Source organism: Mus musculus, chromosome 11 (genome assembly GCF_000001635.26).
Source record: "Mus musculus strain C57BL/6J chromosome 11, GRCm38.p6 C57BL/6J".
Classification (NCBI taxonomy): Eukaryota; Metazoa; Chordata; class Mammalia; order Rodentia; family Muridae; genus Mus; species Mus musculus.
The window spans coordinates 54,221,282-54,235,102 of record NC_000077.6 but is presented as its reverse complement, the minus strand read 5'-3'; the positions used below and the strand labels follow the sequence as shown (position 1 = coordinate 54,235,102).

Sequence of the window (13,821 nt, the reverse complement as noted above, 5' to 3'; positions counted from 1 at the left end):
CAAGAACCCCCTGGAAATACTAAACTGGAAGACATAATAGAATGCAGAGGACCTTGTGTGGACCTTGTGTAGACCCACGCAGGCCCTGTGCATGGTGCCTCTGTCTGTATGTGTTTACACGAGCTCTGATCATGTTGATTTAGGGACTTTGTTTTCTTGATGTCTCCCACCCCTTCTGTTCTCATACCCTTTCTGCCTTCTCTTCCTCTGGGTTCCCTAAGCCCTGAGGGGAGGGGTTGGATGAACACATCCTGTTTAGGGTCGAGTGTTCCAAGCCCTCTCTCTCTACATAATGAGGGGCTCTGTATTTGTTCCCAGTACTATTATTTCTTCTTCTTCTTCTTCTTCTTCTTCTTCTTCTTCTTCTTCTTCTTCTTCTTCTTCTTCTTCTTCTTCTTCTTCTTCTTCTTCTTCTTCTTCTTCTTCTTCTTTTCCTCCTTCTCCTCTTCCTCCTCCTCCTCCTCTTTCTTTTTTTAAACAGTGTTATTTGGTTTTACCCTAAGCCTCTGGGCTATCTAGTCTTTGGTTTTTGGTTGCCTAAGCAGTGCTGGGTACAGGTTCCATCTTGTGGAGTGGGCTTTCAGTCAGATCAGATATTGGTTGGTTCCTCCCATAAGCCGTGCCTCCATTACACCAGCATAGCTTGACACCACTGTGGATTCAAGGGTTTGTCGCTGGCATAGTTTTTGCATTTCTCTTTTGATAGCATGCAGAGTATCTTTCTGTACCAAAGACACTGAAATGTAGGAATGAAGGCTCTATGTAGGCCCCAGCTCAACTTCTCCACGTTCAATGAGTTGTGTAGCTGTTGTCTTCAGCATGGGAGGTGGGGCTTGTCTCAATTTGTGGTGAGCAATCTATAGTCTTAGCAACAGCCTGGGTTGTTTGGGGATTACTGTGGGACCCTTTTGGCCAACAACTCAATTAGATGTAATTCAATCTCAGTACTAAAAGCTTCATTTGGTGGCAAGAGATAGACAGTTGGGACTGTCTCCCTATTATTTGGAGATTTCATTTAGATTGCCTTCATATATGTATATATTTTAGGAAGCTTCTACTGTATTAGGGTTCTATACTACCCCTCAGTTGGTACTTAGTTTTTCAGCTGTCTCTCCCTGTACTCCTCATCCCTGTCTCCCTTTCCCTTCCTCACTTGATCCTCCTGTTCCAGCACCCACCCCGTCCATCTATTCTATGTCTCATTCCTAATGAGGTCCATCTGTTCCCAAGTCCTGGACTCTCTTAGGCCCACCTCTTTATGAAACCCTTCCCCATAAGTCTGAGTCTCAGGGCTAATCCTGCAACACTGTCACCAGTAATGATGTAAGCACTCTCACTGTCAACAGGTTTCGAGCTACCAGTGGCTTCAAAATACCCTAGAAGAAATTTAGCAATGGGATCTCACTCTCAAGTACTTACTTAGCCAGGCACATCTGTGATGTCTTTGGCCTGCTTTTGCTGGGGGCGGGGGGGACTGGAAAGGGGAAAGTTGGTGATAACTTAGAGCTGACCACACAACTACCATGGATATCACTCAGCCTTTCCCTCTTCTACTCTCTATTTCATCTCCCCATCAATCTTAATGCCTGTCCTCATCCCGGAAGCTCACCTGACAACATCTGTGAGTTGTCTGACTCCAGGTCCGCCCTCAGCTCAGGGTGAAGCTGCTAAATAGAAATCTCTGAGGAGCCTGGGAGAACAGCTCAATTGGTAAACTGTCATATTTATGTAAGAATCTGAGCTCAAATCCTAAGCACCCATGTTTTACAAAAAGCAAGGGAACCAAGACCACTGAGCAGTGATAGGAGGCCAAAATATTCCAAATGGTTCGCCAGGGATGATCCCATTGGGGGCTCTTCCTGCTTCTATCTTAAGGTGTTTGTTTATAACCACTGAGTTACAGCATCCTATGATAGTGTTTGCTTTATTGTAAGAATTGTGTCCTCGAGGAGCCTATGATCCTGTACAATGGTGCTTCCATGTTGTTATTTTTCAATGATGCCTTCCATTGGTAGTTGCCCTATGTGCTATCAGACTGACAGCATTTGTGAAGTCTGAGATAAGCAGCAGATTGCATGGTTTTGGACTCTCGACTTCTCTACTGATGCATTATGTAGATCAAAAACTTTGAAAGCCTCCAGACAGTGGTATTAGCTGAATCCCTGCAGAGGAAGGCAAAGCTGTTGAGGGATGGACTGATCCACTGAGGCTCTGATGTATGGAGAAGGGACATGCTTAGCAGAGCAGTGATAGCCTAGGGCCAGGGCCTTGGGACGTTTCCTCTGATGCTTTGACAAATGAAAAGAGAAACTGTATTCTTTCTATAAAGCCAGGAATGTGCTTGGACAGGGTTAGAAATAGCCTGGAGTCGGGGCCTTGTGAAGAGCCCAACTCTCCCCACAACGTGGGGCTGTGGTTATTGGTTCCAAAGCTGCTCTGTGCTTCATGTGTAATCTTTTTGAGATGCCCTGTGTTCCCCTTGTGCAACATTGTGCAGCTTAGTCCCATTGTATGATAGTTTCTGCTGACTCTGTCCCATTTCTCCTCTGGAAATAGTGTATAAGATGTTGTATTTCCTAATAAGTTTGATTGGCATGAGACAAAGCTTGTACAGGACCTCCTGATCTCAAATGTATCTGTCTCCTGATCCACTGGTCCTCTCTCCCAGGTCATGTCACTGAAGAAAAACCTGTTGGTACAGGTCTCAAACCTATGTGTGGAATGTGTGTTTTTTCTTGTAAAAATGACTCGTCGACTCTTCCAGGTTATGGGAGGATAAAGACAGTCAACTAACAACCAAATATCTTATTGATCTCTTCAAGATCTACATGTATGTGTGAATGTGTACATGGCTCTCATTAGTCGGAACTAAAGGATCACTCATGAACCCACAGGTGTGAACCAGGAGGAAAGTTTGGGTGTCATGGGCTGGATAACATGGAGCTTGTGTGACTCATAACTATCTCCAATCTTGTTGATGTTGAATACAAAACATATTATTTCTAGCTTATGATCAACTGTTGCTGGACTCATTGGGTCTGAGAGGAACCCACCATAAGTAGTTCTTGCATGGATACTTGATCAGGCCTTCTAGATTTATCATAGCTCAGAAGTCTGACAGGAACTGTTTTCCAAAATAGCTGTGGATGCTTTTCAGCATAGAATTAGTTATCTTTGTGGCCTATGTGGCTTTATCCTCCTATAATCTGAAAGGGTCAATGAGCCAGTTTTACAAAAATAAACACACATTTCAGATGTGGGTTTGAGACCTGTACCAGTAGGTCATTCTTCAGTGACAGACAGGTCCTAGGTGAGAGGACCAGGGGATCAGAAGGTAAAAAGACAGAGAAGTTTGGGATCAGAAGGACTTGTACAAGTTATGTCTTATGCCAATCAAGCTTATTTGAGTCATGGCCTGAAAAAACACTATAGACCTTCTCTACCTAAGTACACACCCAAAGGTGGCAGGGTTTTATGTAATTGCCAGGTATATGGGTCAGAATAATAACCCCAGGACTGTAGTAGGTTACATCTGCAACCCCAGAAGGCATGCCACAGATGTTCTTGCTTCAGGAAGGGCAGTACACGATGTCATAACTTGCCACATACTTCCTAAGAGATTTCCTGGCACGCTCCAGGATCCATGACCATGAACCCGAAGCTGCTCATTAGTGTTGTTGGTCCTGATGCCCACAGGGCTCATCTCCTGGAGTGCCTATGCCTTGCATGACCCTGGATTTGATCTGACTGATCTAATGTTATTGGTAGGTTAGTCCAGGAGGATATTCTGAAGGAGGTTCCAGAAAGTTTAGGCCTCTTAAAACCTTGTAATGAAGGGCAAGAGAGTCAACCTTGCCTTAGAAATATAAACTTCTATGTCTCAAGTGACTACAAATCATAAATGGAATGGATAGAAAAAAGTAGCTATTGTCCCATTGCTTAAGGCCATTTCCTTCACTGTGGTAAAGACACAATATCTAGGAAGCACACTGGATACAACCATGACTATACTTTGATGAGCAGGCACTGTTCACTGTTGTGGTCCAAGGCTAATCTGGATCTTGATGGGAAATTAAGTGAAGTGCCATGGACTCCCCTTTAGACCCTTAGCCACATCACTGAGGTGGAGTTTTGGAGGCTTCCTCTTAGTTCTTACTGTACAGGCCACACCCCAAATGTAGGGGTTGTATTAATTATGTAATGTGTTTACCCTATTATATTACGGGAAGGAAGACTGGCAGATTGGTATGTGGTGCTGAGTATAACTTCAGCCAGGAATCCACTTCTTAGCACACATGTACACCCACAACTCGAACAAGCTCCATGTTCCCCAAATGTTCATATTCATTCATTCATTCATTCATTCTCTCTCTCTCTCTCTCTCTCTCTCTCTCTCTCTCTCTCACACACACACACACACACACACACACACACACACACACACACACACACATATACATAGTTATGTGAATGGACACATGTGCCCTTTGCACATTTTTGTGCCTGCTTGCTGTGGTTGTGTAGGCTGGCTCCCTCATTTTGGGATACCTCATTGCTTCTTTAATCAAGAGATTTGAAGTCTTTAGACCTGTTCAGACTGGGCACTTGGCAGGGGACATTTTACTAGGATATCTGGATTGATTATCTACCCTAGTTTTATTTCTGTTGCTGTGGTTAAAAAAAAACCCACTTACAGTGTTGGTTACTTTTCTATTGCTGTGGTAAGATACTATGACAAAGGCAACTTATAGAAGAAAGGGTTTATTGGGGACTTACCATTTCAGAGGGTTACAGTCCATGACCATCATAGCAGGGATCATGGCAGCAGACAAGCATGGCACTGGAGCAGTAGTCAAGAGCTTACATCTCTATTCACAAGCCCTGGGGGGGGGGAGAGAGAGAGAGAGAGAGAGAGAGAGAGAGAAAGAGAGAGAGAGAGAGAGAGAGAGAGAGAGAGAGAGAGAGAGAGAAAGAGAGAGAAAGAGAGAGAAAGAGAGAACTGGTAATGGCAGAAGCTTTTGAAACCTCAAAGACCATCCTCCAATAAGGCCATGCCTTCTAATCCTTCCCAAGCAGTCCCAACAATTAGGGTCCAAGAATTCAAATTTATGAGCCTATGGGGTTGGTGTATTCTCACTCAAACCATCACACAACAAAAAGCAACTCAGGAGAGGAAGGGCTTTAGCTTTCAATTCCAGATTACGGTCCATTATAGCAGGGAGCTTGAGGAAGCTGATCACATCTGTGGTCAAGTGCAAAATGGGGACAGATAGCTAGCACTCAGCTCACTTTCTCTACTCTTAGTTCAGTACCTAAATCCCAAGGAATGCTGCTGTCCACATTCAGGTGAGTTCTTCTCATCTCAGTCAACAAAGTGAGGAGAAATGTGGACAGGTCAAACCTTAGCTAAGCGATCCTTATTGGGACTCTCCTCCCAGGTGATTCTTGGTTGTATTAAATTGGACAATAAAAATAACCATCACATCATCCATGATGGATTCTTCTGATTGCAGAGAATAAGTAGTTTGGGAGCTGGACAGATGCTTGGTGGGTTTGAAGACCTGGGTTCAATTCTCAGTATCTATATGGTGACTCACAATCACCCATAGCTCATAACTGGTTCCAGGGACTCAGTGCCTTCTTTTGACTTTTATGAGCACTAGGCATGTACATGGTACACCATGTATACCTACAGGCAAAACATTCACTCACATAAAATAAAGATAAATACATCTAATTAAAGAAAAGAACTAGCCATTACTTGTTAGTCTCTATCTTTTTTGTTGCTCAGGATGCTGTGTTCCATGGAGCATCTTTGTAACTTGCTGCGGGTCAAATCCTTATAGCTATCATCCTAACTTTGCTATCTGTAACGTGGACACCTGATCTGTGGATCTGGGCACCATCCTCAGCAGTTATTTCAGAATCCTGTCACCTTATCACTAACAGGTGACATCAGTTCTCTGAATACCTCTTCTATTGTAGATATTGGCCTGCAGAGGCCATTACTTCATAGTGATATTGATGTCTTTCTTTCCAGAACATTCCTTCCTGTTCTGGATTCCTCTGGGCCATCAGAATTTTTCTCAGTCTTGCTTAGTATATCCCCACTTGCACACTCAATCCATGCAATAAACTACAGCAACTCTGGCATTTCTATGTGGCATAACGTATGCCACCTTTCCCCCATGCTTCCAGGAACCACTGGATCCAAACTTGTGCCTTCTCCTTCTCCCTCACTTTAGTTTTAAGCCCTGTATCCTTGGAGAGTCCTCCTGTAACAATAAGTGTTTTCATTCAAATTTGTATGTATCCATTGGTCTAGAATCCAGTCTACTGCATTCTCTCTCAATTCTTGCTGGTACTTGATAGCTAGGATGCATGCATCTCCCTCCATGCATGGTCCTTTTGTCCAGTTGTCAATTGTGATATTTGGTTTCAATGCCAATGTTTCTGAATCAGCTGAGCTGGGATCCTTACTTCAGGAATTTTTCTGGATGCCTTCACTTATGTGGGAAGAGCCACTCCAAATGTAGATGATCTGGTAGCAGCTCAGATCAAAAGGGACATGGCTGACCAGCGGTCACTTGCCTTTAGCTCAAGGGCTCAGCTTTCTGTCTTGCCACCAAATTGATGTGATTGGTTGTTGCTGTTCATTCCTTTAATGACATTAAAATAGGGGTTTCCAGGCTTCCTTCATTGACTAGGGACCAATGGCTCTCCAAAAAGCCCCCAGGTCTTCCGTACTGGATTGGGATTGATTGCTAAGGCAACCAGTCTCAACGACTGAATAAGCCAGTAAGCATCGTTCCTCTGTGGCCCCTGCCTCCAGCTACTGACCTTAAATCCTTGCCTCGCCTCAGTGATGGACTGTAACCTGTAAGATAATATTCCTTTCCTCCCCAAGTTGCTTTTGGTCATGATATTTATCACAGCAAATTAGACCATCAATCTGGCATGTCCAACCAAGTTATGGTGACTGTAGTTATTAGCCTCATGTTCAAGTGGTGAAGTGAGATCAGAACCCAGAGGCTCTGCATTATCTTTTAAAGTAAGAGGGAATTCCCCTTTCAAGAGAGTTAAATAGGTTACTGCTGAAGCTCTGGGGTTCAGAGGGGCCTGAGGATTCAAAGTGTTCAGAAACAGCAGGGGTCCCTAGATCCTATGTAAAGGCCTTATCTTTTCCCAGTGGCCACCCTCAGCATAGGAGTGTATAGTTGGGAGTTTAGCCACTGGAGAACACCTATTTCTGCTGCTATTTCAAAATATCTGAAGATGGATATTTTGCAAAGAAAAAAAAATTGTATCTTGGAACTTTGGGGCTTCAAGGCCAACAAGTATGATACTAGTATTGGCAAGGACCCCCAGCTGCATTACATCACGATGGATGGATGGACTCGGCTGGAGTGTGTGCAACAAGCAGAGAACATGTGACAAGATAGGAACTCAGAGAGAAGGAGAGACTCATGGATCAGGCTCAATGTTTTATACAGCTTAAACTTGTGAGAACAAATGACTCATTCCACAAGACCAGTAGCTAGCCTTTCCAAGGGCAGCACTACCACCCATGACCTAGTTACCTCTTAGCAGGTCCACCACCTTCAAAGACTAAGCTGCCAACATTGGAAGCCATAGGGTATGCACACACACCACGTCCCCAACAGAGACTTTGCTATTGACAAGTCTTGGACTTGACTCTCAGCCTTTTTCTTCTCCTCTCTTGTAAGGGCCAAGAGCTGTTTCCTGGCACTAACAAGGTCTCTCACACTTAGATTTTCATTGGCAATTGATTTCTCAAACCCCTTCATTATCTTTTTCTGAGACTCAGTTAAACTGCCAATACCATTATCCTCAGAGTAGGGAATTCCCTGTATTTCTCCAACACATTCGGCCATGCGTGAGCTAATGCCTCATCTTCTAACCCGGTTAAAAATTTTTTTTTCTTTCAATTTAATTTATTCACTTTATATCCTGCTCATTGCCTCCCTCCTGGTCATCCCCTCCCATAATCCACCCCCCCCATTTCCCTCCCCTTCTCCTCTGAGTGTGTGGGGACCCCCTGGGTATCCCCACACCCTGGCACATCAAGTCTCTGTGGGCCTAGGCACATCCTTTTTGGGTGAAAGTTTTAACAATTACATCAGAGGTTGTTTCACCTGCCTTTTGTGATGGGTCCTCACTGATAGCCAGATAAGGGGTGAATCCAGATCAAGACCCCAACGTTCCTGCACCCACCTCCCCTCCCAATCATTCGTGGAACTAGATGGTGTATAGATTAGGTGCTGTCGGAAGTGGACTGAGTCATACAGGACCTTTACCATGAAGAGCTCTTGTGGTTGGGTCCTGTGGAAAAGGAAGGCCTGAAGCAGGATTAGGGAGGAACTGAGTGGCCATGCTGTTTCTGCCATGGTCCCAGCTGAGCCCGTGGGAGCTGTCCTTAGGATGGCCCCTTAGAGCTTTCCAAAAGATCAGTGGATGTGGACTGTATTAAGTAACTTTCTAAGCACAAGCCAACCCTAAAGAGGCTTGACAGCAGTGCTATCTTTAGAAGATCTCCCAATAGTTTATTGAAATTCTTCACTCATTAAGGAAGGCCTGGGATGCCCCAATCCTGTGGGGGCATTCCCAGGGCTATCTCAAAATGCCATGAACAAACCTGGCCCCTAGGCAAGTGAGTCAGAAGCCTGATTTCAACCTCTACAATGAGATTCCACTGCTTTAAGGAAACACCCCAAGTGCCTATCAACTTGACAGAATAGAGGAAATATTCACATATACAGCGGGATACTACTCAGCCATCAAAAAGAAGAAATTCTGCCATTTATAGCATGAATAGAATTAGACATCACTATGGCCAATGAAATGCACAAGCCACAGAAAGACCAGCACTACTGGGCTTCATCCATATGTGGAATCTACAAATGTGGAGCTCATAGATGCTGGGAATGCCACTGGGTTTCCAGAGGCTGACATGGAGGAAGAAGGGTGAGCCAATGGGAATAAATTACACTCTGACAGGAGCACTACCGTGCTGTAGAGCAACTACAGAAGACACCTGTGGGGGCACTTATCTGAAAACGCTAGAATGGATTTTGAAAGCTTACAGCTATGGGAAGGGATACATGTCTGAGAAGATGAATATATTTCACCCGATTTACATAATGAGAATGTGTATTAAACACTGTGTGGTAACCCCACTGACATGTCAACTTTTAAGTTTTGTGTATCAGTTAAACAAAAACAACCTCAAACCAATGAGAGAGAGAGAGAGAGAGAGAGAGAAAGAGAGAGAGAGAGATTCCAATGCTGTAAGTTTCTTTCCTTTGGGACAAAGGAAAGGCATGCAGCTGCTAAAGAGAAGTGGCTTCAGCGTGATCCCTTTCACCTCTTAATACTGGATGTCCACAGTGTCTCAGCCATCAAGTGCCATAGACGTCACCTCACAGTCATTCATTCCTATTAACAGTGAGCGCTCCACCCCATCTCAGCTGTAGCGGTTGGGGGTACTGTGCCTGAGTACAGTTGTCTTGAGCAGGTACCATCAGGAAGGTCTATACAGGGAGGGAGAGTCATCTTCTTGGAGATAGTGGGTATACCCCTGGTGGAATGCCTTGCAAGGAGTCATTCATTCATTCATTCATTCACTCACGTATTCATTTTATTCATTCTAAATGTTCTAGCAAGAGCTTGACAGAAATAGGTTGAAGTCAGATCAGAGAATTCTAGACCAACAGTTCGTGGCCAAGCAGAGACATGTCTTGAGATACCACTTGTCTGAGATGCTGCTCATGAGGTGGCAGGTTAAGAAAGATCGGGGACACTGATTGGAGGGTGAAAGTCATACTGTGGTTTTTAGACCATCAACCTGAGCCCTCCAGAACAGGGAAACAGAAGAAACCAACCCTAGCCAAAGAAATTTGCTAACCTAGAAGTTGAACAGAGAAGGGGGAAGCTGCAGAAGAAGCCAGTAAGAGTTGGTCATAGAGGACAATGAGAACCAGTTGGGGCATCCTAGACAAGGTAAGGTCTCCATGGAAACACCCTGATCCTGGAGGGAAGGGTTCAGTGTGAAGGTGAGGTGGCGTGGCATCTGCTGGCAGGGGAGTCTTCAGACAGGTGGGGGACATGGGGAGATGATGTGGGTATAAGCCTTGATACTTCATGCTTGACTTGGGGGCCTTTGGATTGGCTGGATATAGACAGAATTCCAAGAAGCGCAACCTCAGGCCTATAGGTCATATCGCTGTCCTGTGCTGAGCTCCACCCAGGGCCTCACTAGAGCAGGGTGGATAGGAACAGGTCCAGATGACAGCTCATGCCTGGGTTTCCCCGAAGGGACAAGTCTGACAGGTCCACCCGTCCATTCTGGCAGCTCCTAGTTCCCAGGCAAAGCTACATCTATTTGTTTCTAAGACTTTTCTATCAGGCTGTGCTGTTTCCTACAGGGAAACCCCAGCCCTGGGCAAACAGACCCCTACTTCCTGACTAAAGCCTCCAGAATTTGGGCCAGAGGCCAGGGTGGGGCAAGTCACTGAGTCAGGATAGTGGTTTTCTAGCTTATATCCCCAGACATCCTCACTGTGCTACACGATGACCCTGATAGAAGTGGGGAGCTGAAGCCCAGGAGTCACTGGAATGACTTCCGTTATTTCTTTAAGACTCACCACAGTCATGTGAATGAAAGAAAGAGGGAGGGAAGAAGAGGGGCATGACCCCATCTCACAGATGATGTAATCGAAGCTGTGAGCAGAGATGTATGACCTGGTCGGGATAACACACCCAGAGTGGCGGGAATGAGACCTGACCTGAGGCCTCCGAAGTGTATCGGGTGCTGTCTGACCCACTCCTGCCACTCAGCACAGACCAGTAGGACAAGATACTGAAAAGCATGATGAGCCCTGGCACACTGTACTGCTGCCAGCTAGACGTTGGGGGCCACCTGTTGTGCAACTTCAGCTCTTCCTGTCACCCTCCTCCACCCTGGGGCTGACTCTTCAACCTTGGATCCCAGCCCTCTAGGCCTTCACTCATCCTGGAGATGGGAGCCCTCTCATACTTGCCAGTGTGGGAGAGCTCATTTTACCAATGGGAAGACTAAAAAGGGGTGGGGGAGCCAGAGGTAGAAATACATGGATCTGATACTGCCACGACCCCAGGTAACCCCTAAGGGTCCATGCATGGGCACCCAAGGGAAGAGAAGGTTGGTTCTTGACCACTTGAGAGGACAAGAGTAAGTGTGGGGCTGCCCCAGCTTAAGGGCCTCTAGAGGGGATCTCCTCTCCTAGCTCTCCACAGGAAGCATGTGGGGCTGCTGGCCAACCTCTGAGGTCTGGGCATCCCCAGGGAGAAGCAGCACAATGCCTGCTAGCCTCCATTCTCCATTCTCCAGCCTCTGCCTTCTTCCCATTCATCCTATCTCCAGAGTCCGCCTTCCTGTTGCTTTGAAAAAGTCACACACCTACTGGTTAGCTGCTACCAGACCAAGAGGCCTTTGCCTCCTATCTTCTGGAGCCATAGGGTACAGTGCTCTCCACACAGCAGCATCCAGGTCACCCGGGGACAGCTTGGCAGCCCAGCAGCTGGTCCCATGGATCTTCTGAAGAATGGACCCAACCACATATCTACTTGTTAAACACTGACCACCTGCTATGTTTACGGCATCGTCCTGGGCTCTGGGGCAATGTAGCAAACAAGACAAAGTCTCTGCTCTCTTCTCCTTCTTGGAGCTTACATGAAAGCAAAGGAGAAAGACAGGAACATGGTGAGGTGATAAATTCTTAGCATCAAACAAAAGGGATGGAGATGATAAAGGGGGAGGTGTAGAGATTAGGTGGGGTCCCTGGAAACTTTCTGGAGGGGGTAACATCTGGCTGAGGCCTGATATCCCTGCTGGTTTGAAGGAACACTCTGGCTGTCCATTGTCCAGAACTCTGTGCCCTGTCAGGTGATAGTCTGGAATAGAGGGGAATAAAGGGGGAGAAGTGGTCAGAGTGGGAGGAAGGGAAGTGGGCAGAGGCTGGACCTAAGAGGGAGGTGGGCTCAGGGATCAAGTTCCTTGAATATGAAATCTCCTTGCCTAACCTCTGTTCCTTGGCTGGCCTATGTTCTGGGGGCTACTGTCAAATGTCCCTGAATAGAAGGAAATGGGGGCAGATGGTAAGTGGGGGTCAGAGGCCTGGCCTAGCTGGACTGTTTCACTTTTAGGGATTGCTTAGTTGGATTTGAACTTTTGAAACAGGGTCGCATATAGCTCAGATGAGTCTGGGATTTCTGATCCTCCTGCCTCAACCTTCTGAGTCCTGAATTATGGGAATTCATCACCACTTTTGGTTTTATGCAGTGCTAAGGATCAAACCCAACGCATGTTAGGTACGCATTCTACAAACTGAGCTACATCCCCAGCATGGAGCTGGTCTTGAGATCCAACCTGGATATTTCTGCCTGGATCTCTCTTACCATGAACTTTGAGAATGCAGAGAGGTCAACACCATCTCTGCTGCCCACTGCCTGACACTTAGCACGTGACCTGCCTCTGATCTGGGCTAACACCTGAGGGTGACACCTACTGAAGCTGCAGGATGTTGCTCCTTGGATGCCCAAGCTGGCACCCTATTTATTGGTCTGAAACAGCATTTGAACTCCCAGCTCTAGGTTGGGAGCCAGGAGGGGTGTTTCACAAGGTTATTGATCCACGCAGGCTTACGGGAAGACTCCCTGGAGAAGTGTCAACATCCTACAGAATCCTGCTGCTCACCACTGCAAGAGCATTCCTCTTCCCTGAGCATCCAAGGCCTTGGGATGCCAAAACAAGAGGGTGGGGGATGCCAACCTGAGACCGGCAGCAGTGGGAGGGAGGGAGGACAGTTACAATGTAACAGAGCATCAGGGAAGAGAGCTTTGCACTGTGGGAGCACTTAGTGCTAGAGCAAAAGTGATCATTCACATCACTCTCATCAGCACACTGAGTGTGCTAGGTGACGTGATGCCCGTGACTAGGTATTCACATCCTCTCTAGTAGGTATGACACCCCACAATGGAATGGGGAGAGTCAGAGCGTATGAGACACTGGGTAACATTTTCGAGGGCAATACTATTCTGAATGAACGCAGTGAACAAGGTTCACACAGGACAAGACCCTAGCATCCAAGAAACCGGCATTCCAGTTTGAAGACCAACATGAGGGGATGCCTTTCTTGGGAGACCCTTTGGAAAGTTGGCCGGCCTCATGGCCTCCTTTACAGGCCAAGAACGCCTGCCTATTTGGGACTCACCAGCTGTGGTGCTTGGTGTCCATGAAATCTCCAGGATGTAACCAGTCCAGAAGAGCTCTGGCCTCGGGTGTGCTAGCTCTACGGAAGGGGCCTCAAGCAGAGCACTTGGATTCAACAATCATGTCACCCCAGAACTCTCAAAGGTGTCCCGATTTACCTGGTACCCTCACACCACCAATCAGAGATGAGAATGACAATGTGAGTCTCAGGAATTGAGTGAGCTAAACTGAGCACCAAATAGAGGCCCAAGCCCTTCTGAAGGGACCTGTCTTTCTGAATGACTCTGACTCATGCGTCCCATCTATCCTGTCCCACCTGAATTATAACCGGGTTAGCTGGCTCTCAGACAAAGCAACTGTAGCCACTGAACACAGTTCATCACCCAAGTAACACCCAATCCCACTGGAATATCTCTAAGCCATCATAAAAATTAGCCACAAAAGCCAAGCATGGCAGGATACACCTGTCATCCCAACCCTGATGAGGCAGAGATAGGAATATTCTTGGAGTTTACCAGCCTTTGAGCTCCAGAGTCAGCAAGAGATCCCAC

At 46.3% G+C, this 13,821-nt stretch overlaps 1 long non-coding RNA gene across 3 annotated transcripts in view; it reads right to left on the bottom strand.

Moving 5' to 3' along the window:
* Positions 1-13,821, bottom strand: part of Gm12223 — a 118,670-nt gene that overhangs the window by 25,435 nt on the left and 79,414 nt on the right. For 2 of the 3 annotated variants that reach the window (XR_003949548.1, XR_003949549.1), the window contains exon 4: positions 4,777-4,881. The exons of the other annotated variant lie outside the window; for it this stretch is intronic. This is a non-coding gene — a long non-coding RNA (predicted gene 12223). The remainder of the gene's footprint in view (positions 1-4,776; positions 4,882-13,821) is intronic. 3 annotated transcript variants of the gene reach the window in all.